Source organism: Pavona decussata, unplaced genomic scaffold (genome assembly GCF_977016875.1).
Source record: "Pavona decussata unplaced genomic scaffold, jaPavDecu1.1 SCAFFOLD_129, whole genome shotgun sequence".
Classification (NCBI taxonomy): domain Eukaryota; kingdom Metazoa; phylum Cnidaria; class Anthozoa; order Scleractinia; family Agariciidae; genus Pavona; species Pavona decussata.
In genome coordinates this window covers 37,849-65,000 of record NW_028145543.1, presented here as the reverse complement: position 1 = coordinate 65,000, position 27,152 = coordinate 37,849, and the positions used below count along the sequence as shown (strand labels likewise).

The window sequence follows — 27,152 nt, the reverse complement described above, 5'->3', positions numbered from 1 at the left end:
TTTAAATTGTGAGCTTTTATTAAAATCTATTAGGTAATTCCCAGACTACCTTTCGGCATTGTCGCGTACGATTTTACGCTTTTTTGGACAACCTTTGTAGAAACAGCTTTATTTTAGCTAACAGAAGTTTTTTTTATTTTTTTTCAGTGTTGTTGTCTAGTTGATTGATAATTTTAGTGTTTAAACAATAATTCTCAAAATAGACATGCTTGGCACTTCTTACTGGTCTTGGTGTGGACCACCTTAAACACCCCAGTTCTTAATTAGCCATATTTAAACTGTAGTTCTTTCCTAGTTGTCATTGGATGCTTGTTATTTGCTTCCGAGGTCGTGTAGTTACAGGAAGCATCCATGTAATCTGCCAATAAACGTACCTACAGCTGAAATATACAATTTGGTATGCTTACCTTTGAAGTATACAGTTCTTATAGCAAATGAAGTGTCGACTTTGCCTAAACAGTGCGCGCACGGAATAAATGGGTAATGATGACGTAGCACACTCCGATGGGGGGGGGGGGGGGGGGATCGGTAAATACACATAGTGAGGCAAGTTTTTTCATCTTCTTTTACAGTATAACATTCATGGCAGAAGTTCTAATGATTTGCCAGTAATCAGAGACCCATGTATGCGCAAACGATTTTGGGATCGCCAGGGGGCAAACATTGCTAGTCGCTAGAAAGAAATGTATGGCGTAAAGTTGTTTCTTTGTCAAAAGCAGTGTTTTTGGACAAAGAGTACGCATTTTCGCCGTGATTTTGTGAGAAGTGGAGGTGACTAATGTTTGTGCGTGGAAATTGTAAGTTTTTGTGTGATTGATGCGATAAAATCTATGGATAAACACTCTTGCGTAAGGTTGATTGTGAAATCTACTGAATCTACATCAAGTTATTGTATTGAAAAAGTACAAACTTAGGCAGCTGAGGTGTAAATTTCAGGGGATTGACTCAATAAAGCCTTTTCAGTTGTAATTATTTGTGTCGATAATTGTCTAATCATTGTGCGAGGTAATCAAAACACAGGAGGAAAATAATAACTAAAGCTTCCACTACACAAACCTCACAGATACAGAGCGGATCGGCGAAGCGATATTAACAAAAACACAAACGGACTAAAGAGGACTTAAGCCCTCAATTTAACGCATTGTATAGCTTTCAAACAGGCTACAACCTGGAATGATAAAGAAAGGATCAAAAGACAGATAGCCGTGATAAGAAACACAACATCTAGCGACAAAAGCAAATAGCTGGGCTCAGCAACACAAAAGCTACAAGATACACTGATGTACACCGTTCAAATCCTATCCTTTCAGTGAAAAAAAGAGAGGTTATGCTGTCACCGGATGAACTGAAATGGGCCATACAAAACCTGAACCAAATGTGACAAAGTACATAAGAACGGCAGTCGCTAAACAGAAACAACAAGAGTTCTAATAAACGATACGCATAACCCAGAAATGACTTTGAGATGAAAATACAAATACATGCGACAGCGACCATCACGCAAATCCTCCAAACCATAAATGGCATTTAATTAGAAGAAAATCAAGCTCTTAAAGAAAATTTACGGGGACACCGCTGATTTCATAAATAAGAGGGTGTTCTCAAAAAGATATATACCCGTGAGGGCAAAACTAAAACACGCACGTGAGCGCGAAGGCTTGTCAACCCTATATTTATACACCTCAGGCATACAGCACAGTGATCACCACCTGGTATAGGTTGTTAATATTGGCACACATACAATTACAACTGAAAACGCTTTATTGAGTCAATCCCCTCAAATTAATACCTACGTTTGTATAGGCCTTATCACGGTTTTCGAAGCCATTTTGACGAGTAAGCAAACACGTCTGAAATAACAGTGTTTGTATGGAAATCCGATGTTAAATAATTTTCAAAAAACATCGCATCTGAAAAATTCATGAATTGGAAACTTCTGGCACTAGGAAAACTATTTTAAGTAAGACAATTTGAGGAATGTAGCTGTGCCAAAAAGCGTCCAGTCGTGTTTTGAACTTTCCATACATTTGTCTGTATAGCGAACCAGCCGTGAACTGCTACTAAAAATAGTTCGCGGGAAAAAAATACAGAGAAATGTATGGAAAGTTCAAAACACGACTGGACGCTTTCTGGCACAGCTACATCCCTCAAATTTTTTTGTTTAAAATCGTTTTCCTAGTTCCAAAAGTTTCCAATTCATGAATTTTTCAGAAGCGGTGTTTTATGAAAATTATTTGACATCGGATTTCCATACAAACACTGTTATTTCAAGCCTGTTTGCCCACCCGTCAAAATGGCGTCGAAAACCGTGATAAGGCCTATTATTTCGAGACTATTGGTCACCATTAGCTTGATGTAGATTCAGTAGATTGCACAATCAAGATTTCGCATTTATCGATAGATTTCATCCCAGTTATAACACAAAATCTTACAATTTCCACCCACCAGCATTAGTCACCTCCGCTTCTCACAAAATCACGGCGAAAATGCGTTATTTTGTTGCCCGAAATCACTGCTTTTGACGAAGAAACAACTTCATGCCATACATTACTTTCTAGCGACTAGCAATGTTTGCCCCCTGGCGATCCCAGAATCCTGTGCGTATAACATAAGTATCTGATTACTGGCAAATCATTCATTGCAAACACATCTCTGGGAACGGTGTTAGGGAAAACGTGCTGAATTTAGCATGGGAGAACTGCCAATCGCTCTATGTTGACCTTAACTTCATCTTATGTGATGGTCATCTTCCGCTTTACAGCTTAAAATTGATGGTGGAAGCTCTATACATTTGTGCTGCTTAACAGGTGCTGGGGTCAGATTCACGAAGCCCTCTTAAGTTAACATGTATCCTTAGCAGCTGGAATACTAATAGGCTATTTCCAAGAAACAATACATTGGATACATCTTAACTTCGTGACTGGCCCATAAATTTTAGCAAAAGCAAATTTGCCAATCGCTTGCCAATCGTTCTACGTTCAATTCATTTCATTTCCCATCCTAACACAGTTCCCAAAATTAAGTGCATTGGACGCCATAAACAGTAAAACTTACAATAGGAAATATTACGTTACTTCTCCCTCAAGCTTCAGGCAAATATACGATTGATTCCGGGCAAGTTTAAACAAAGAGCAAGAAAGGGCAAAGGCCCCCCTTGCTTGCTGAATGACATCGCTTCATTCTTCATATAAAGCAGAACTTGGTAACTTTTAAAGGTTAGATTCCCAGATGTTATAATATTTTGTCTTTGATTGTGTAAACGCTTGTGCATATGGAAATTAATAATAAAGTTCACCTCCCTCTCTTTGGGTTCGTTCGAATTAATATACCTTGTAATTTCTGAGTTTACGCGCTTTAAAAAAAAAGAAATTCTGAAACGGCTCGATAGAGTTTTGAAAGATCTTCACCACTCCTGTTTGATTATGTTAACAATTTTATCCCAAAGTTAAACAATGAAGACGACGAATAAACTTTTGGAAATGTTTGCGTTGCAAACTTACTATAGGTAGCTTGCATTGCCGCCATGTTGGTGGGCAAAACAAAAAAAAATTTGGTTACAAAGTTTGCCTAAAAATGACACTGAACTCCCAGAGGAGAAAAATCTTATTGTTCCTGTCCACCAACATGGCCGCCATGACGTCATATGCAAACCATCAATTGACAGGTTAGGGTAAAGTTTTTGAATCAGTGTGCATGATATTCGGTCGGGACTGACATATGCTATTACATCATGATACTGTGCTAATCTTCTATTGGATATCTGCAATGTAAAAATCATAATAAAATGCCGTACGCTTAATTTAAAGTACTATCATATCAAGTCAATGTTGAATTTGAAACACAAACTTCAACATCGCTATATATGTCCTTTAATCGATCGTTTAATTTTTAAAAATTTTGTTGCGGAAAACCAATTTAATAAGACTTTAGGATAAAATTGTTCACACCATCAAGTATGCGTGGAAAAAAATCTATTGAGCCGTTTGTAAGATTTTTGGAAAAATGCAAAAATTGGAAAATTGCAAGAAACTCCTTAGAGAAGCAGATGTCAGAGAAAAACTCGAACTCAAGCTCACAAAGGTCAAATCAACAAGTCTTTGGTATCGTAAAACAATAAATTCAGGTTTTGGCGATATTCTTGTATTGTTCATTTTTCGTTCCATATAATTTTTATATGTTTAGCATACCAACTCTATAGTTTTAATTTTTTTGCGATTTGTTTAAAATGAAACATACAGAATTTTTGATTTATTTTTGTAATCTGTTTGCCATATACTAGGCGCAAACTTCACGTTTTACAGATATCTGGTTTTGGGTTTATCGTTATCATGGTAGTATTGATTATACCAAAATAGTGATACTGACAAACTTCAATCAAAAAAACAGTAAACGGCGTAAATTTGCCATCGAAGCTAGTGTATCCAAGAAGACTGCCTGATAGCCAGTTGAAAAAGGGAAGTGTGTTCCCTCAAAAGTTAATAATAATAATAATAATAATAATAATAATAATTATAATAATAATAATTATAATAATAATAATAATAATAATAATATTGTTAAATAATCTCTTTATTAACATATTCCAAGCAAATTACTATTTACAAGTTAAAAGTAGAAAAAAAAAAACTAATAAAAGCCATTTACAATTCATTTCGATTAAAAAAGAGACTACTTTCAAGCACAATTTTTTTGAGAACAAAAAATATCAAATTTACAATGCTATTCCTATTTGTAATAAAAAATCATATGAACATATTCTGACTAAAAAATATTTGGAAGTAAAAATAAGGTCCTTAAGGAAAAACAACTCTTATTAAAATATATGTGGATCATGTTCGGTTAATGGAAAAAATATCTAAAATAACGAAAATTAAGAAAAGAAAAAATATCTAGGAAATTCTAGCGGTCACGTTCTCAATTCTGATGTCTGTGTCCTGAAGGGGTACATTTCGTCTTCTTCCTCTGGAACCTCTAAGGCAGGCAGAGGAGAGCCAAGCGGAGGATAGCAAAGGATACTTTTGCTCTTAGCCAAGACACGGTGCTGGGGTAGTCCTCTCCTTTCTTAACGGCGAGTAGTTCAGCTAGTCTGTTGTGGTATCTTTTACATTCCTTGGCCATTCCGCCTCTGGTAGTAAAAGCAAGTGGCGTGAACGTGCCTTGCTCCACCTCCATCAGTCCGTTTTTTCCTTGGGACTCAGATCCCTGTAAGAATCTGCATTATGGTGACAAACCCTGACGTCGAAGAATGCAGTCCTCTGTCTCTCCCAGAAGCCAGAAGCGCTAATATCTAAACGCGCATCAGGAGCTCTGTTGGCGCCTCTGTTCAAAGTCTCTCCAGTGATGTCCTGAAGGACCGGCTCACATCGAAAGTCGAAACTATGACCTTCCGATTACGAGCTCGGATGCACTACCAGTGATCTACAGGCGACCCGTGAGAGCTAGACCATCAAACTAGGTTTTGTGGGTGACCTGCGCCGTTTGCAACGTGTTACATGGTTGGTCGATAGGACAAAGGAATGAACAACAAAGCATTGCTCCCAACCCTAGAAAACAATAGCGCTGCAGATTATCAGGTAATGGAACCCTTGTAAGTCAGAGCGCCAAGGACAGTTTTTTAATAACACTTATCAGCACTGAGACACACGTACCATCCCCGTGGTATGGCCAATACCGTACGCATGCGCACAACCATATCACCCGGGCAGTGGCAGCCTTGGACAGCTGTTTCGCCCTTGTTGGGGCTCATCAGCATGGCACAGCCGTCGGGTCAAGAAGCGGGAGTAAACCCGCGCATCGAGGCCCATTACTGCCGAGGCGAGTGCATAGCACTCCTTTAAGCGCCAGCTCGACCGTGGGCAAGTGGTAGCTGTCGGTTGTGGCAGTGGCAGTACAAGTTCTTGGGCGTCTTAGAAAGCGTGATGCAAGAAGATAGATTAGCTTTGTAGTGTGCGGCTAAGGAATATCTACGAAGAATGTCTGTTATATAGACAAGCCCCTTGCCTGATCATAACCGCGAGCCAGCATCAAATCAGTCGGCTCTGCCTCTTTTGAGCTACGTGAGGTGGACACAGCACTGGCCCTTGACGTAACTGAGGAAAATATACGGGGTATAGATAATGGTCGAAAGTGGTGGGAAATATCCTCGTGGTTCTACTTCAATTCTGTACTTGACTTCGGGAAGGGTGGCAGGGAACTGCGTTCCGTAAAGCAGGAATACCAGCTGACCAAAGTCAAGGCAGCTGTGAAGCTATACAGAAATGACGATCAATCGATAATGATGGCGGTCAATTTCGAGGATCAATTTTGAAGGATGTTTCTGGTGGCTAAGCGGATGGAAAAAGTACCCGACACACACAGTGGCGGGTTTGTTTGAGCTTTACGAGCAGCTCCTGCCAGCAAGGCTGTATTCTTCTCATAAGATACGTAAGTATTCGACGGGTGCAGTGACGTGTAGGCTTTGTGATAAAGCTCCAGGGAGTGTCCCCCATGTGCTGACCGGTTGTACTGCCCTGGACCAAAATAAGTACCTCACCCGACGTTATGCAGCCTTGAAGACCTTATTCTTTGAGATCGTGCATGATCTAGGGCTCATTGAGTCAGTGCCACCTTGGTACTCGCCTGTGAAGCCTAAGCTAGTATATGAGGCGAGGAGTGCACGAGCATTCTGGGATGTCCCGGTATTTGCAGTGCACGAAGAGGTGACAGCAAACATGGTCAATGCCCGCATTATCGACCATCAAACAAAGCGGATTATAAGTCTTAAAATGAGCTGTCCATGTATCGCCAACCGGACGAAAGTACAGCCCGTTAAGATGGCAACTAAAGCAGCAGTTTCAAGGATATGAAGTGCGACAGTATAACATCATCATGGATGTCCTCGTATTGTGGTCAAGGGATCCAGATGTCACGATGCAGAAGCTGGTGAGAAGCAGAAGCAAGAAAGTGTTGCAAAACACGCAGAAGACGGTGTTATCGAGATCCCTGGATATGCTTATTAGGGTTCTATTTGAGATCAACATCTCCAAGGTAATACAGCCACAGCTGTAAAAAGGTCTATTCGTCAGTCTAAAAGAAGCATCTTTTTAAAGTGCCCATATCGGAATTTTTTTAATTCTCTTATCTGAATCTAAACATCACCCTAAGAACTTCAGTGAAAAAATTTTTCGATTTGCATAAAACGCGAATTTTTTATGAATTTTACAAGACGTTCAAATTTGCCGCCATTTTGGCCCACCATTCGCATTAGTCTCCTCTCGGTTTAGCAAGAGCTGTGACGTAGATTCAGGAACACGTGACTTAAGCCTTTCTCTGGATCTCATTGAAAACAAGTCGCGGTATTTCTGCACGTTTCTCGAAAATGCCGGAAAGATGTGTTGCAGCGAGATGTGGAAACATCAAAGACGAAGCGAATGGAATAAGCATGCACAGGATTCCTTTCTTTGGCACCACATGCCCGCAAAGACTGAGGAGGCGAAAGAAATGGACCGATTTTATGCTGGAGCGGAGGAAGATGTGGGCGCGCGCCTGGAAAGACCTCGTCCTTGTGCTCGATGCACTTCAATGACGAGGATTTCACAAGGCTGATGAATTCAGGTTTAAACTTAAAACGTGAACTGAAGTAGGATGACATCGCGTTTGTGTTTATCCTTTAAAACAGCTAAGTGAAAGGGAGACGAAGACCAAGAGCCACCTTCGAAGAGGAGCAGGGAAAAGCGAATGGTAAGCTTTCGATACTGAATATTCACACCCGCTTGTGACATTCTAAGCGTTGTAACCTTCTGAGGTTTATAGTTTGACCTCACTGTTAACTCAGTCGCAAGTTTTATAAAATGTGGCGTAATTGTTTGGGTATATATTCTCATAGATCGTGAGATCCGCGAAGTTTCGTTGAGACCAAGCTCTCAAAAAATACTAACACAAATCAAAAATGCTACCACTGATGTAAATAGATCGATGCGAGAACAGTCGCACTCGGCGAAAGCAGAAAACATTGTAAACCACGATGCATGTAGATAAGGTAGATAAACTGCAGCAAGAATTCAACGAGCTCAAACAAATATTGTACACACATGTGTTGCAGAATTCTGCAAACAATAAAAATGTTGAAAAGTATAACAGTGTTATCTCTGAAAACCTAACCACCACAACGGGGGCTCAAAATGAAAAAGGGCACAAAACAAATAACAAGCGCAAAGAGCGCAGAAAAAAAGTGACTTAAAAACGGATTGAGACACAAAGAGAAAAACACGAGAAATTCATGAAGAATTTTTCAAACAAACAACTTAGCGACAGCCTGTTAGCGTTATTTCTAAAGGGCTCAAATTTGTCCCGACACCGGTGACAGACACGAATTACATTAGACGCCAACTCTTGTTTAACTTCGAACATTTCGCAAGACGTATGCGCCTAAAAGATACAATGGATTTCGTAAACTGTGGGACAGTGACAAAAAGGAAATTAACCTGTTCATTGGACAAGCTATCAACTTCCATTCTACAATTAAATTTACGGCCGAAATTTCAGAGAACGAGACAAGCTATTATTATCACAGTTCAACACGTGTCCTTCCTGTAGTTCCGCGAGAACAATGTCGCTAGCCCGGGGGGGGGGGGGGACTCCCATATGAAACAGACGGGGATGCTCGTCGTCTCGCTTAGGGGTGTAAATTTTGGATTTTGGTCTCGCTTAGGGTGTTCCAGGCAGAGCGCCAATATTTTAAGCCGCCAAGGTCTCGCTTAGGGTTCCGTGAAGAAACACAGAATTACGCAAAGAGAAACAGAAGTCAAATTTTCTTTTTAACTTGTTTTGTTTACCGCATTAGGGGTCAAAATTTGCTTAAGCCACGCCCAGATTGGTCTCCTTTTGGGGTCACAAAAAGCTTGAGCCACGCCCAGATGGTCTCCTTTAGGGGTTAAATTCAAAATTTCCGACGAGCATCCCCGTCTGTTTCATATGGGAGTCCCCCCCCCGGGGTCGCTAGTCAGCGCTTCCCAACTAAATTGCCTTCAAGCAGCAGTAGCACTCGCTGATATTTGCTAGCAGATCACGGCTACAGTTACCACAAGTACATCTACATGGAAAATAATTCGTTCGAATGTATGTGAGTACTTGGCCATAGTCTTGACAGATGATAATGAAGAGCGCGTATGCAAAATGCAAGGTGAGAACCTTACCATCCACTAACACGCACTCTATTCTCCAAGCGTTTCGTTAAATCTTCCTCGAGTCGTCGCTTCTCCTCTTGTTCCTTGCGATATCTTTTTAGCCATTCTTCGTCTGCTATCGGCTCGTCCGCGTACAGTTCGCGTGTATCATCATCTTCACACGTATTACTTGTTTCGTGGACGCCATCTATCGCCTCGACTTCGACGCTTTCAAATTCGTCCTAGCTGCTTTCTTCAGCGGTTTGCTCACTTTTCGTGTCAGATAAGTTTTCTGCCATGGAATATACTTATTTGGAGCTAAGTTTTTCCTTCCTACCGGTGAATCAGACGATTTTCTTTCTGCCGCGAATGTACTTTACTGAAGGTCAAGTGAGTGCAAAGACTCGAGAGTTCCTGAATGTACGTCACAGACCATGTCACGTGGCCCTATTGTGAGCCCGTCGGCATTCTCATCAGCGGGGCGGGTGGACCACAATAAAATAGGATTTTAAAGATTTGTAAAATTCATAAAAAGTTCGCGTTTCATGCAAATCGAAAAATTTTTTCGCGGACGTTCTTCGCGTGATGTAAAGATTCAGATGAGAAAATAAAAAAAATTCCGTTATGGGCACTTTAAACATAGTTGGTTGGTTCTGTTGGGGGCGACATGGGTCACATCACAGGGTGCAACTTGGCAATAGGTTGACGTCACCTTTTTTGCGAAACACTTGAAATCATGCAAAACATGCACAACAACTAAAAAAAGACGCATGGTCGCAGGTTACCCTAACTAACAATCCTTTGTGAGGAAGCGGAAACGAGGATGCTAGACGCTAGGTTTTTGTTCAACCCAACTTTCAAGTATTGATACCCAACGTTTGCTTGCCTGCTACGTTTGTACACGCCGGCTTTGCCTAAAATCTCTAGACAAAATACTCAGAAAATTTTAGAGAACTAATCTTGCCCTTTAAAGTTGCATAAAGGCCTTAAAAATGCTAGCTCTAAACTCGCGTTCATTATTCCAGAAAATTCTAGTGTCTCGAAAATTGTAAGCGAAGTAAGGGAAAGTACCCGAAAATTATAGATGTTTGGAACAGCCACAGTAGTACATATCAAAAATTTTAGCTGTTCTCGAGCCATCGAAAATTCCAGGGAATCTTTGGTTCTCCGAACAGATATTCATAAGAAAACTGTCGTAAGGTGCCCCTGACTTATTAGGGTTCCATTTAAGACCAATATCTCCCATTGAGGTCTTTGTTGACTTCATAAATCGATTCAGGTTGCAGTCTGATGACGCAGAGATCTTCATGTCATCATCATGTTACTGCTGAATTATTTCTTTAATTTTTAACTTACAGTCCATAGCCTTTGAACAGTGGTTGCTCTTTCAGTGGGAAGGATCCTGTGGAATGACCCTGCAAGCTTTCTCAAAAGAATGCGCTTTTCACCGCTAAAAAGAGATGGCCATTCATATTTTTTGCTGTCAGCAGCCTTCCATACATTCAAGGACACACCCCGTGACCTTGGTGTTGCCAAGAGAGCATCCAAGTGTGTTTGTTTCCTCTGCGATACAGGTTTGCCTTTGTTTTCATTCTATTAAGAAATCAGATAGAATTTGACCAGTGGTTACTATGTTTGCTGCTGTAGTACCAGTATGTGGTACATGACAAACTAATAACAATGATAATAATAATAAGATTAGAAATGCATCTTTGTTTTAAAAACCAGCCCATAGTGAATATAATCACAAACCTCATCCCAGTCAATGACTTCCAAAATGAGACCATGTCCGTTACTCGAAGCATCAGGTGCAACTCATCTATTATTACATCCTCAGGGGGGATGTTAAACATTGGCTAGTGATGACAACCGGAGTCTTTGTACCAGTTTGGTCCAGATTTTCTGTTCATGCTATCTGAATTATAGTGACTGCCGAGAACTGACATGTTGTACCTATCAACAAAATAGAAGGGGCGCAATTAGCTATCATAGGGTATGTGTGCTTTCCAATTCTCTGGAAAGACAATAGCAACAACATTTAAACAGTTTTCTTATTACCTGTCTTTCTTGTGAATTAAACACCAAATGCAGTAGTTATTGGACGTTGCACCCTTCATCCCCATTGCAACTAGCAAGAACTATTTTAAGGAAAAAAAAAACACGTTTATTTGGAAGCAAACTTCATTGATCTACCACAGCTCAATGGGATACAGCAATTTAATAGAAACTACTATAATAATTTTTTTATGTTCAACTTTATTTAGTCATCTCTACAAAATCTCTCAACCATTTAATAGAGACTAATAATCCGTTTTTATGTTCAACTGTATTTAGTCATCCCTCAAAATCAATTTACTTCCTTTGTAATCTCCTCCAAAATGAAAGTGTAGGTTCACTTTCTTGCCGTTAATCATCATGTAGCTTTTCTCTATCAGCTCATTTACTGATTCACGGACATATTTTAGGCCTGTTTTCAAGGTCTCGTAATCCTCTGGACCTTTGACCATTGCAATGGTGTGGTTACCTGTATAAGATGGATACACAAGAGTATAAAAAAGAGGTATAATCTACTCACAGTTAAACGTATACTGGAAATTATATTATACATTTGATATAGTTTCTGAAGAAGAAACCTGTCTTATCAGAGTGCAAGGGAAAAAGAACGTACCTGCACTTGACAGCATGAGTTGGCCCTCTTCGAGTAGTGCGAATGAACATACAAATAAATAGTCCATGGGCCGAGACGAAATTCGGTACCACCTGAGGTGGCAAATGCTATCATATATCAAATTAAAGCTTATCGTCGGTAGAATAAAAAAAATATATGATAGGAAGTCTGCACTGGTAACTTAAGGCTGTCACGTGACCTTGAATTGGGCAATAGGCACCCCGTCTGAAATAGCCCGGAGAATGCATTGAAATCTCATTACAGACACAGGAATTCGATCTAAAGTACCAAATTAAGGTTAATGTTGTCATTTAAGAAATAATGATTGTGTGTTAATGCGAAGAATTAACAAACAGTATAATTTTATGACGTCACTTCCGGTGAATTATAAGAAATATTTGAAAAATTAATTTCTACCACCAATCTGTTTTTTATTTCATAATGAATGTGGATCTTTTCGAAAAAAATGATATAGGGGAAATGTAATTGGCAGAAGCATTTTATTGGTGAATGAAGCATACAGGAGAATCTTTGCTGACGTCAAACAACATGCTACAAACAAGTGGACACCATAAACTAAAAGAGCTTGTCACATTTGGTAATCAGGGAGTGTGATATGTTGAATACTCTTGTAGAAATGAGCTTTCAATAACTAAAAATTTACAAAGAATTTATGGCTGGGTGGCAGCTCTTGTCACCCAGCAATGCATTCAGGGCCGTAGCCAGTATGAGGCAAACCGAGGCACTTGCCTCAGTCATCCTTTTTTTTTTTTTTTCAGGAAAAGTAAGATTTTTTTTGAAGGAGAAAGAAAGGCACTAGCAGCAAATAAAATCACAAACAGTTAAAAAAATATAAAAAAAAATGTTAACGCAACATGGTATTATGTTTAATGATAACGCGAATCAGGCAGTGGCCTGAATTACAGATGAGAAAAATTAAGCAAAAAAATTCATGCTAACCAGGCAGCGACTTCCTAAAGAAAACTGCCATTTCTCGAGTCTTCTGTCTTCTCTGATCTGAATGAGGAAAATCTATCAAAATGCAGCGTTCTATTTCCCTGCTAGCAGAGGTCTCTGCTGTCAGAGACCTCTGCTAGCAGGGAACGTTCTATCTAACCAACAGCTTTTTTCAAAGAAAACAGTAAGTAGATGCTCCTATAACATGCTTTCAGTTCTTCTCAATAATCCAAACAAAATTTAAGCTTGTTTTGACATTATTAAGCTAAGCAACTTTGACTTTCAGTCCATCTAGTAAAGATGGTGATGTCAGTGAAGAAGCCACCGATGGGAAAGAAGTTGTAGAGGCCGAAAGCGGACAGACGACAGCGCGACTAAGTACAGGAAGCTGTTCGTGCGAGCGCAGCTTTAGCGCTCTCCGCAAGTTAAAGACCTGGAGTGAGTTGCATAAAATTTAATGTCGGGCGTAACTGCTAAGGCCAGGCTTTCAGACCAGTTACATTCAGTATTTTAACGTCTGAAGATAGCATTTACGCCCGCCGTTAAGTTTTATGCAACTCGTCCCTGGTGCCGTTCATCGGTGGGCTCTAACAGGCTGAATGGCATTGCATTAGCCCATGTCCACAGCGAAATCCCTGTGGACCCGCTCGAGGTTCTACAGCGATGGGATGCTAGTGGGCACAGGCGAATCACGATGGCATTTAACAGCTAAATTCGTTGCCTTTTAGAAACGAAAATCCCCAAATAAGAACGTCCGAGACCAGGTTTTATGAGCCTGCGAGACTGAGCAAAACCCAACAAACCCTACTTTTCACGAAACCGCTGGTCAGCCGAACTTGGTTTAGGTCGTTGATCTAAGGCCTTCATATAGAAACAAACCACCAACAAACACATTAAACTGTCGCATACAAGAACACAGAGCCCCTAAAGTAGCATTTAAATAGCTCCCCTCCCCCCCTCCCCCCCCCCCAAAAAAAACACCCAGATCTCTAGAGGCTATATGGCCTTTAGGGCTCCTAGCGGAATTTTTGTCAAATAAGGTTTGATCCCAGCCATCATATTTAAGATCCTGTGCTAAGCGGGGAATTCAACCATGGATATTGCCTCAGTCCTTATTTTTTTCTGGCTACGGCCCTGGCATTCTTTGTGAAATTTGTTATTCGGCTGAAACACTATTTGACATGTCATGCTCAAATTTTCATTTGCACTTATTTGTAGGTAGTTTTCCTGTTCGTGCTAAGGTATGCTAACGAGCCTGAAGATGTAAATAGTCTTGTTGATGATGCTATTAAGTCACTGCATGATTGCTTTATTTTGTTGGTCATTTCCAGTTATAACTTTCCACTGTATCCCTACAAGACCAAATACGGAGCAGAGATCAAAGCCAAGACCGATTATAGCAAAAGTCTCCTATTTCAAAGACAATGAATTCGTCAAGGCCCACATAAAAATTCCAAGGAAAGGAGCCAGAATTGGAGTAGCTGACGACTTTCCAAAAGAACTTGACGAAGCGAGGAAGGAGGAGCAACAAGTCTTCAAGAAGGCAAGACAGGAAAGGAAACTAGCATTTTTTAACGTAGAAAAACTCATTATCGACAGCAAGATCTACAACGGACCGGAAACGAAACGTTTCCCGTTTTATGGTCAACTAATGGAAAGCGGTTAGTCAACTGCGCGAAACGAAAGGAAGTAGTCATTGCCAAATTTTTCAGGCACTTGAGTTTGTCTGGCCAAGACAGAAGTTGTGCCGAGTGAAAATTTAGGTGCGTAAGTATTCGTATTTAGTGTAAATAGTTTCTTTGCCATGCTATATCATAGCGTAGTTTTCGCCAGTAGTCTAGTGTTTTTCTGTAAATTATCTTAGCTCTATACCGCAAAATGTAAATCCCTTCATTTCTTATTTTATTTTGTTTATTTTATGCAACACCCTCTCCGAAGCGACACATTCAGCACTGAGTTCCAACCTAAAAACGTGCCTAAAACGTCACTACTGAGTTCCAACGGTTATACAACGGTTACCTTGGAAATACGTGCTATGTTGATCGAGCACGAGATTATGGCCGTACTGCATTCTTTGCAAAACATCCTTTGCCCTAGCGCCAACGAGCATCTTCATAGTCAGCTCAAGTTCTTTCGACCACCCTCCTGGGACATACAATACACTGCTGGATGTCATTTCATGGGTATTGTCTCTTCAACTCCCATCGCAGCAGGCCGTACATATCTGTCTTCTCCTCACACTTCTTTCCACGATTCTCCTCACACACCCACGGACAACTCATCTCTACTGCCCAGATTTGCTTTGAATTCCCTTAGTATCCGTAAACCGCGCGTCCATTCTGTTGGCTTGGACGCAGGTACGTTCAGCGTTCACCGGCACATCCCAGTAGGCTTGAGTATCAGGTGATTCATACACTGGTTTAGGTGTTACTGGCGAGTAAGATGGGGGGACAGAGTCCACCAACTTCATTTCTTTACACATTTCAAAGAACAATACCTTAACCCTTTTTAGCCCTAACAATGATCAGCATCAAATTTCTCGTTGTATTAGCAATGCTTATTCGACCACTGAGGTCATGAGAATTAGGGATATGATCACCCAAGGTGGATTTTCCTGATATTTTAATAACTTCTCCACAGTACTCTTATGAAAAAGTAAGGGGACAAGATGGGAGAATAATTATGTTCTTTGATGTCAGGGGTTAAAGGGTTAAGCACAGCATTGTGTCGGTGCAAATTCTTTGATTGAGCTACGGCGGAACATCCCGATTAGTACATGTGGGAGGGTCTCTGCAGCTTTTCCGCACATCCTACACGTTACATCCCCGTGGCTGATTCCGGTCTTGTATGAAGTATACACGCTGGTCGGTGTGAGCTTTTCGTAGAGCTCCATCACAGCAGCAACTGTGTTGGTAGACGCAGAAGTCCACACAAATGTTATAATTAACAAATAATTATAATAACAAATGTTATTATTATTATTATTATTATTATTATTATTATTATTTATTATCATAGCAGAAAAAACGTGATATGCTATTTACAAATATTATAGTATGACGGGGCGGGTAAGCGTAGCTCGCTGACTATTAAATAAAATAGAAAAATAAATAAATAAATAAATAAATAAATAAATAAATAAATAAATACTAAAATCTCTGACTTTGTCGACTATTTCTGCCCACATATTGAATACTAAAATTGTCAGTTATGTTGCTATTTTAACAGTCCGGGAATTATCCAGGGATCCCCATAACACCACCTTCTGCATGTTTTGCAACATTTTCTTGCTTCTGCTTCCCACTAGATCCTGCATCGTGATATCTAGATCCCTTGACCAACCCCTGAGGACATCCATGATGACGTTATACTGTCGCACTTCATATCCTTGATACTGCTGCTTTTGTTCTCATCTTAACGGGCAGTATTTTAAGGTCTTCTCCGCCGTCTTCTTCGTCCGTTTGGTGATCCATGGACAGCTCATTTCAAGAGTAAAAGTCCACTTTGTCTGATGAACGATAATGCGGGGATCGATTCTGTTTGCTGTCACCTCTTCATGCACTGCAAATACGGGAACATCCCAGAATGCTTGTGCACTGTCCGCCTCATATACTGGCTTAGGCTTCACAGGCGAGTACCAAGGTGCCACTGACTGGATGAGCCCTAGATCATGCACGATCTCAAAGAATAAGGTCTTCAAGGCTGCATTATGTCGGGTGTTACTTATTTTGGGCCAGGGCAGTACAACCGGCCAGGACATGGGGGACACTCTCTGGTGCTTTATCACAAAGCCTACACGTCACTGCACCCAGTCGAATCCTTACCCATCTTCTGAGAAGCATACATCCTTGCTTGCAGGAGCTTCTCGTAAAGCTCAAACAAACCCGCCACTGTATGTGTTGGGCAGTTTTGCCATCCGCTTAGCCACCAGAAACATCCTTCAAAATTGAGATCTTCATCTTCTTCCCTCGCAGTCAAAAACTTTCCCTGCCACTTCTGGCTATGCACCTCCTTCTGCCCTCAGCTCCACTTTCAGCATCTTCGCGGGTATGACATCCCTGTTCTCGGCTGATAAACAAGTCGGTTCTAGGTCTTTCAACTTCAACTGAATACAAAACCTCTCCTCGCACTTTGCTGCGTCTTTTACCTGAATGTGTGTGCGTGTGCTTTCTTTTGCAAATCACGAGCTCTCATTTTTAGATGTATGAAGATTGGAAAACTCTGTAGACAATGTTTTTAAAAACGGAGATGGACCCTTTATGCTATTTCTCTTCCCTTTCTTTATTTACAGAGATCTTAAAAACTCGCTCATGATCAACGGACGAGTAAAACAAACAGTATTTCTCACGTATATTTCACGCAAACGATGTGGTTTAACATAACAGTCGAAACTTTTAATCAGATTAATGTTGTTCAAATCTGTTGCGCTTCACCTATTTCTAGTTCAATTTATCCATGGCAGTGATTAAGAAAGAGGAAAAGAAATTTTCCAATTATTTGTTTTAACACAATAATATTTAGCCACAATAACGAATTGGACTCCGCATCAGAGCGAACGGATACTCTGGAATTTCCATCTATAAAAAGCAGCCGCATCATATATTGGTCAATAACGCTACCGAACTTTCATCCAAAGATTTTTCTACTGCGAATGAAAAATGCTTCCTTTCAAAACCGTCGCTTCATTTATTTTCTAAAAAGAAAAACTGTTTGTACCCGTTTCAGTGTGTCACGCCATCTTTTTTGCGCTTCGATCGCCAAATCTCAAGAAAATGCTGATAATCTGAAGCCTAGTGGGTCTTTTATTTTCATTTACCCAGAGCTTTGTTTTTATATTATGATCAATAGGTAGACAATGAAGCCATAGAAAGTCATTATAGGGAAATCTAAGTTATCGCCTATGGGTAAAATTGGCATTCTTTTAGTGCTAAAATGTGGTTGCTGAAAATTTGTCTTTATAGCATGTTCTTCTAAACCTATTTCGGACGTAAAAGTAACTTAGGTTTTAAATGTTTTCCCTTAAAACAGAAGAGGAAGACCTAATAAAGCAATAAATGCCATTTGAAGGTTAGTAACAGTCTGAGGATTGATACGCCGTCCGTCCCGCCGATAGAGCACTTTGAGCTCAACTGAGACAAAATCGTTTTTCGCATATTTACTCGAAAGGAAGCGGTTTTTTTGAAAAACTAACTACAGCTCAGTTTGTTTCTCACTAGGGACTACCTATGAGTAAAATATCCACGAAATCGATTTTTTGACTTGTGCCACCACTTGGTCGATATTTGTGGAAAGCCGCTCTTTAGGTTCTTTAATCTCGGGCGCTCATTTTCCTTATCAATGTCCGGTACCGCTCTCATGTGTGCGTAAACCTGGCCTGCATCCAACTTAAACTTTTGATTCACCTTTTTTAGTGTCCTAAGGAGGGCTTTTTTCCTTTCCATGTAATTAATCAACTCTGCCGCCGTGAAATGTTTACATTCTTCCTTCAAAATCGCTCGGTTCCTCTTGCCTTTCTTTGTCAATTTCTTGTTAGATCTTAAACGCTCCAACTGGGCTTTCGCGATAGAAATCGTTTTCCTGATCTTCCCAGCTTCAACCTCGTAATCCTGCTTTTCTTTCTCTTTACCCCCACGTCCAGGTCTTTTGGGGCCTTGCTTTTTCCATCCGCTCTGAAGCAGAAAAGCTATCACTACAGAATATAGTACACAGTTTACAATCCATGAGCAACCGAACGGATTTTCCGTAGGAGAGACGTGATGTCACTTCATAAGCTCACATATCACCTTATTCATGTTGTCGAGATCTCTTTTTTGTAGGTCTTTTTTTTTTTGTCAGCGTGTCATTCTCACGGTGAGTGAAATAGCCTTTGCGCGTGTTCACTTGAGCGAAGAGAAGAGTTGACTTTTCAAACAGAGCGCGCGTCTCTTCGTTTAGGAAGTCCATCAGCTCCCTCAGCCATATGCACATCTGCGTCGAGTGAATTTGCATTTTGTGAGCTTTAATGTGTAGTATTATTTATTTCTTCCGAGACATTCCTTTCTCTCGCCGAAACTTCTCTTGCCCCCACAGATCCAGATCATCATCATCATCATCATCATCATCATCATCATCATCATCATCATCATCATCATTATTTTTTTCTTTGGGAGGGGGAAATATACTGCAGATGTCAAACCTGTGTGTATATTATATTAATTGAAATCAAGTTATTAAACGGTGTTAGACCATCAGACCATTTCACACTGGACAATTTTTTTGCACTGGAAGATTCAAACGTGCACCAGCATAAGCGCACGTGCAACGGAACTGTAAGCACGCGCATTTCGTCAGTTTGAATTTTTTTCATTTTCTCGCTATCCCTGCGAGCGGAGCCTTTCTTGACACTAGTGATTGCAGGTTGCAATTTTAATTCTGTATTTTCCACAGCAAACTAAGGGCCCTTACCATTAGTCAGAACTGGCGGCCGGATCGGTCAGTTCGCAAATGGTACGGGGCAGTTCATAGAACTGGTTCGGGCCAAACTGGCCCTGCTCTTGGAGTTGGGCCAGCCAGTTCTCTCGCTCCAGCGCGGAACGTGTAAAGCGCGGCAAATTTTCGCGCCACGTTCAGTGTACGAAGTCACATCTCGTTCGGGCGAAATTTTGTGGAAAATTATATTGTTGAAAACATCAAGATGGCTGCTGCTTTCTCAGTTGCTTCAACATCAGAAACTATCACGCGGCAAGTACACACGTCTCGCTTTTCTGTGGCTAATCAAAATAATTACTACTTCGAAAACGCGTTTCATTTACCAGTAACTCTTGCTCGTTGCAGGAGAAGCAAAACTCTGTTCTTGGACTCAGACTTCTACGAAACTGTTAATTTCATTGAGAAAAGAACAAGATAATCTTTTTTACAAAGGCAAAGTGCGTAAAAATGTGGCATGGCAAAGAGTCGCTAAAACATTTAACGAAAAATCGCAAGTTAAAGTAACCGGGGAACAATGTTGTAATAAATGGAAAAAGCTCGAAGAAAAAATTAAGAAGGTTCAGGAGCACAACGAAAGAACAGGGAGCGACAGAAAAGACATGGAATTCTTTGGCAGTGACCCCAAAATCATCCCACTGGATGAGGTTGCTTCGGATATCAACAAGCGCTTTCGTGTCTCGACATAAACAACGCGATACACTAGACATCGAAACATCAAATCGATCGACAATTTGCCGGCTACTTTCTTGGTTGGCAAGAGCCCAAATAGCTACAGCAATTTGCTTTTGGGGGTCGATACAGGGCTTTCCGAACCTATTAGCCTTTGGGATGTGCTCACTTGTAGAAAGTAAACGGTTGAGCATTTCGAATACTGACGCTGTCATGCGAAAAAATGGCTTCTGAAAACATCGCAATGATACCGAGGGACAGTGGCTTCAAAATACTGTGAAATTCTGGCCCACTTTCGACTAGAAAAAACACAGCAACTAGACAACAAGACAAAGTCGTCCTCTTCGCTATCCTCTAGGAGAATTCTTCCTCCTCTGTGAAGAGAATCTCAGAAAAAACATGCGAAGAATCGAATTTTTCTGCGTTTTTGCAAAATTAGCAGAAAAATATCCTCTCGTTGTTATGAACTACCTTGGGAATTGTTTAGAGTATTTAAGAAGTGTTGTATGTAAATTTCGCCCTCTTGGTGTTCTCTCTGGAGGCACTTGCGCTTACTTTTTCTGTTCTTTCTGATTTTCTAGATTCTTGGCGAGCAGAACCCTTCATCGTCTTCTTCCATTCCTCCTGATTTGAATGCCATCTTGGAGGCACAGAAAAACGCTATCTTATCCACCGTAGATTCGCAAATTCAAGGTTTTCAAAGCGACTTGATCGCAGTCTGACTTGGCGTCGCAAATAGCTTCGGAGGTGCAACCAAAACCACGTTTTCTCGAAGAAAGGAAATGAACGTCAGTTTAGCTTCAACTGAAAGGTGGTCAGGACAAATACTGCCGCGGTAAAAGCTTTGAAGTTTGGAAACATTGGCAGAACGAAGGAGGAACTGAATGAAGGTATTTCCTATCTGAATAACAGGCAGAAAACAATGTAATTAGCAGACAAATTTGAATTTGGTTGGGCCACGGTTCAAGAATTCTTATGTGATAATTTTGCCCGACGATGACGCAGATGCCTCAAAAATTTATGAGGCCGAGAAAGGAAGCGCAGCTAAGTTTTTATCTTTGGTCAGCACCAAAAACCTTAGTGATTCAGTTCGCCTAGATCTTGCTTTCGTCCGTTTTCACACCTTACGATGATTATTCGGTATTACCCTTCAGCTCAAATCGTCCTCGTTTCTTGTCTTCAGTAGGGCCACATTTTGGCCAGAGATCTTGAATTGTTTATTTTTCAGGGCAGATTATTTACATGGCATGTGCAGTAGGAAATGTTATTAGATTGTTTACTAGGAACTGCTATGAAGCTGTTGAGTGTAAACCTCCTGGGATTAACCCTTGAATGTTTTCCTCTGGGTTTTTTGTAACGAACTTTCTTTTTGACTAGCAATATTGACACTATCAATGGGAAGGTTTTGTCACATAAGTCCAGCGCCGTTGGTGTTGTTTATTCCGATGCAAGTGACACTGGTTTTGGTGGCTTTTTTGTGCAGTGTGGCGTAGATTTTGTTTACCCCCGCGTTTCGATTCCAGGTTTTGGAATCCGGGTGCTGAAGGCATTGATGCTTTTGTTATGGATTGGACCGGGAAAATTTTCTATGCTTCTCCGTCTTTATGCCTCATTCTGCGCGTTTTGCTTCATTTGCGTAATCGCAAAGCTTCTGGGTCTCTTCTTGACCCTATGTGGCTCCCCCCCCCCGTTTTTGGCCAATGATTCGCCCAGATGGAGATGAGTTCGCCAATTGTATTGTTGATTGGATGGAACTTCCGACATTTTAAGGAGCCTTCATTCCTGGTAGTTGCATTGACGCGTTTGGAAACAAAACTTGAACTTCAAGATGATTGCCTTGAGAATCTACTTCGATTGTTAGGTATTTGTTATTCTTTACATTTTGTATTTTTAGCGGGCTTTGCTTTTTCCCTTATTGTACTCTTGGGGCCGTGCGGCCTCCAGTGAGCACGCGTTCGCAAATAGGGTGTCATTGTTGTTGTCTCGCACGGGTTTGGTGGTTAGTAGGGAATTTAGACGAGAGGTGATCCAAAACAAACCCGCTACATCCGCCACATTCTTTTCATTTGACCCTGCGCGTAATTTACGTAAAACCCACGCGCGCGATTGCGTGGACTGGCCTTTTTCCTTACCATTTCGGACAGTGAGAACTACTTCTTTCTGGCCGGCCAGTTCTGACCAATGGTAGGCGCCCTAAGTTTCGTTTCAAGTTTGCATTTTTGTGCTTTCCTTACGTCTCTGAACTACAGTTTTCATTCTTCTTTTTTTTTTCATTTCCACTCAATCGTTGTATGTTTTTACTTGCCTTTGTAATTACAAATACATACCGCTAAGAATCATCTTTAATTCATATTTCGTCTTCACGCACATGGTGCCGTTCGCATAGTTAACCTTTCAGTTTATAGATCCGTGTTTCTGAACTTTTATGGAGTATTCTCTATACTAATGAACCTCAAGGGGACTGCAAAGCACTGGGGAACCACAAGATTGTAAAACAATTGCAAGCACCACTGAAGACAAAGCGACGCAGAGAGCAAGGCTTTGACGTACGTTCATCAATGCTGGATTAACGAAAATAAAACTTCAAGGAACGTTCGAAATTCTAAGACAGGTTAATTATCTTCGACTTATTCAGAAGTTAATCTTGAAAAAGAAGTCAAGTCTGATGTAAATTAGTTAATTTTCGCTGCCGGTCATTCAATTCGCTAAAAGTTGTTTTTAAAAGACTAACAAATTATTCTTCCATCAATTTAGTGCATTCCACTGAAAGATGGTCTTGGGTAACATTTCGTGTGTTCTTCTTTATTTGTTTTTTTTTTTTTAAATAACATATTTAACTTTTAATGCAAAGTACAAACATTTACACCAGTGTCCTTCTTTTTACCATAGTTAGATGAGGGACTGGTTGTGAAGCCTTGCCATGACAAAAGTGGTTCTGCAATTTATGTTGGAAGGGCCTTGACCGTGCACAATCCTTTGTTTTAATGTTTACACTACAGTTGAATATCTTAACAGGAAAGTTTCTATTGATCAGTTGCTCCAATACATTTCAAAATATATTGTAGTCTGTGCAAGGTCAAGGCCAAAAATTCTCGCAAAAACTAATAACAAGGAAGTTTGTCAGGCTTCACTGATATCCATTGCCTTTTATTAACTACTAGACACACTTCATAAAACCATGAAATGTTCCATGACCGTACAAGCAAAACATTGTTTCCATCGCTTAAGTACACCCCGGACGGGCAATGCGTTTCTTGGAGTCTCTTATATGAAACCGATGGTCAATCGATTCCCTGTGTTTTTTTCAAGCCAGGACCTTACTGCCATCAAAAACTGACGAGACCTTTATAAAAATAATTTCCAGCCCGAAAACCCGTTTTCTAGCAAGTATCTTGTTAGCGCTAAGAATTCCCAGCCTGCACTGTGTTGCCTGAGGCGCGAATATTTTTGCATATCGGCTCTGTAAAGCACTCCTGGGGTAATGTATCTCTAGGAGTCTCTTATATGAAACTGACGGTCAATCGATTCCCTGTTTCACAAGCGCTAATAATAACGTCTCGACGATGCGATTCGTGGGCGCTGTTCCGTTTCAGGTCGGTCTCCTTTTTATTGTCATGATAATCATAATGGGTACGCATGCAAATAAAGCTAGTTTCTCACACGATTAAATTTAACTGAAGGGCATCGAACAACAACAAGAAAACAACCAACTATTTCTTTTGATTCGTCGCTCGTCATGTTTCAAAGTTAACAAGCTGAGTTTTGAATTTTCTTTGCACTTTTGCTTCACTTCCTCATGCCGGAAAGTTCTATGCGCAGCCTGTAGCACTAAGATGTTCCAGAGCGTCTGGGTTCTCTGTGGTTATGATTCATCCTCTTTAGGTTTCGCAGTTATTCCCAATCATTAGGAAAGGCTGAGCGCGGCGATGGAAAGCGATTCTCCTAACAATTTACAACGGCGCAAATTTCTTATAAAGAAGACGTTTTTCTCGTTCTCACAGCCTTAAGCATGTAATTGCCAATCTCCTGTTTAAACACCCAAACACATCTCTCAACTTCACAGGCGTTGATCGACCACCTATTTAAAATAATTCGTTTAAAATGAAGTAAAATTCGATTCTTGAGGTTATATTATATCTAGCAAATAGACGATTTTCATCTTAGATACGTGTTTGTCTGATCACTGCTAAACATGAGCATCATATTGCCTCCGCGATCAATGGTGCAAGAACAGAATTCCGTTCCACCAGCACACGCAACTCTATGTTGGAACAAACATTTTCTCAGTCTACTGTAGCTGTTATATACACCCCGACCTCTTCTACTTAAGGCTCCAGTTACGCATCAACAATCAGGAACAACATACTTTAAAGTTGATTAAATAGAAGAAAGATCCTCACAGTTGGTACGTAACTTATGCAGTTGCGAAGAGAAAGCACGAAAAATTTCAGGCTTGATTTTCATCTCAGATACGTGTTTGTCTGATCACTTCTAAACATGAGCATCATGTTGCTTTTGCGATCAATGGTGCATGAACAGAATTCTGTTCCATCAGCACACGCAACTCTACCCGGCTAACAGCATCAACTGGCAACTTCACAAGTTAACGAACGACTGCTATGTATTGGATGTTGGATCAAGTAAATTTTCTGTAATCGCACGTTATGTTGATATAAACATTTTCTCAGTCTACTGTAGCTGTTATATACACCCCGACCTCTTCTACTCAAGGCTCCGGCGACGCATCAACAATCAGGAGCAATATGCTTTAAAGTTAATTAACTTAATAGTTTATAGTTAATTAATTTATAGTTGCGAAAAGAAAGCATTAAAAATATCAGGCTTGAACGTTAGGAAGTGAACTTTAGACTTGGCGCCTTACGGCGGGGATGCGCAATCTGCGAGCCAGCGAGGCATGCGAGGCAGACGTGTGAGGCACTCAGGTTAGCCCAAAAAACACTCCGAATAGCCTAAAGAGCACTCTGGTAAGCCTAAATAGCACTCAGGTTAGCTTAAATAGCTCTCCGGTTAGCTTAACGGTTAGCAGTTTATGTTGGGGTTGTTCATGCCTCGCATGTTTTGTTCATGCCTCGCTGGCTCGCATACTGTATACACGGCTCACCGCCCGAATACAAAGAAAGCGACCGAGAATTTAACGAATTTTTTTAACGCGACGAAAACTAAACTCGTGCCAGCCGAATACAAAAAACGAGACCGAGAACAATAACTCGTGGCCCGAAGTCTTATTTCTCGGCCCATCGTGACCAAAAAAATAAAAAAGAATTTGATAATGCTACCGAAACCTTAACTCGTGCCGCCTTACGGCCCGAGTAATTAACAACGAACTATAATTATGAGAGAAAGAAATGTGAAAAGAAAGACAAAAAAGCGTTAGCGCGAACGGAATATGATACCCATGCGAGGTGCAACCCCAACCTAAGCAAAATCAAGTAAAAATTACAAATAAGAACACTAATAAAAAACACGAAGATTACGAACGGTGGTTAGGGCAGTCACGGGAGAGGACCCAGGTGCAAGGCACGTCTATGTCAAAGGTGGCATCTAATAAAGTAAATAGGAGGCAAGTAGAAAAATTTTTAAAAATACTTAGGCTGGAGAATTTGTCAGGAAACTCAAGATTGCAGATAGTTTTCCAGGCTTTTTACAGTTCTGTTGAAAAACGAGGCCTGAAAAGTAGTGGTTCTGCAGTGAGCAGGTCTTAACATCAGAGTAGTGTTCTGAGCGCGAGATCATCCATAACGAGCCAGAGGTTCTTAGCAACGAAAATAAGACCTCGGCACCCCTTGGAGATACCAGGCAATTTGCCTGGTTTCTCCACGGGACGTCAAACAACTCGGAGCATTCCAATGTAATAGAATCCGTTCTGGCATTACTTCTGTTTCGCTTGCGGCGTTAATTTTAACGCGAAAGTGTTATAATCCTTGCGCCTAAAAAATATTTTTTTGCGAGCTTTTAATTAAATTTCTTTCGTTGATATGACGTGTCTGCAAACGGATCCCACGTTACATGTTTTGCTGCAGTCTGCTGGAAAGCGATGAAATTTAAACGGGGGCACCCAACAGTTTAGTAATGGAATCTTTTCGCAGAATTGAGATTAAAATGTAATGAAAAACGGAATCGTGACTTAAATCGTTCGCCACACAGGAATAGAAGAAGGCAAATATGTCGTTAACACTGGGAACTGTGAACAACTTAGAGATCCTTGGAAAAACGGAAATTTTTTCAGCAAAGGAATATAATCGTTCCGATTAATCGGCTCATTCATATGCGCACTGCAAATTGTCGGCCTGAGCTTTTTTTTTTCTCAGATCTGTTCGATTTATAAATTCTGCTGCTCTTTGACAGATTTCATTTTTAGCAAGGTTTACAGTATACAAGCAGTTCCATTGCGATAAAGTTTTATAAACCGGGTCGATTTTCTTTCACTTATTCACTTTCTTATGTGATAAATCGTTATGCGTAAATCAACTCAGGCTAAATCGGCCAAACAAAATTCGGCCCAATAAATCGGTACGCGTGTGTTAACCTTGGGCTCACACAAGTACTAGAAAAGGCTACCAAAAGAAAATAAGCTAAAATATACGGTTGAAATAAGTTGCCTAGACGTTATACTCACTAAATTTTCTAATACCCCGTTCCTTAGAAGAAGTTTTGTTTTCTGTGGTAATCGTACAAAATGTTGAGCCTCGATGTCTTTCACGTCTTGTTTATCGTGTTGGACCCACACATTGAATTCGCGCCTGTTTGTACTCCAATATTTATGCTTAAATAAAACTAAAGGATTTTTATCCCTAAATAAAAATAAAGGCACCACAGACCTATTGAGTCATACGCATGCCGTTTCACCATTTCAGCATTTTTTTTTTAATTCTTGAATTTATTCTCTGACATAAGTGAAGTGATGTCCAGAAATAAACGCTAATGAGATGCATGAAATGTATGATAGACATCACAAGTTGTCCCCTACCGTAAATTCTTACTAAAACACAAATAATTCTGTCAAACATTTAACAATTATTCCACGGGCGCGCATTGGATATGAGATGATAGATAGTTGGCTATAGTCATCTCACATCTAACAAGCGCAAGTGGATAATTGCTTTATTAAAAACAATTAAGAAATATTGCTAGATCTTACCGATGCAGGATAAAAGTAACAAATAGATATAGATCCAGATAATTATAATGATAGATTCAGCAGAGGATATTTCCATTTAATAAAGATA

General features: G+C 40.4%; 1 protein-coding gene across 1 annotated transcript in view; it reads left to right on the top strand.

The window, feature by feature from the left end:
* The window catches only part of LOC146468753 (ATP-binding cassette sub-family C member 4-like), a 25,050-nt gene extending 24,081 nt beyond the window's left edge, over positions 1-969 (top strand). Inside the window, exon 7 of the mRNA XM_085124150.1 lies at positions 1-969. This exon is cut by the window's left edge and continues 1,367 nt beyond it. The gene's annotated coding sequence lies outside the window, so the exon portion shown is untranslated.
* The last annotated feature ends 26,183 nt before the right edge of the window (positions 970-27,152 follow it).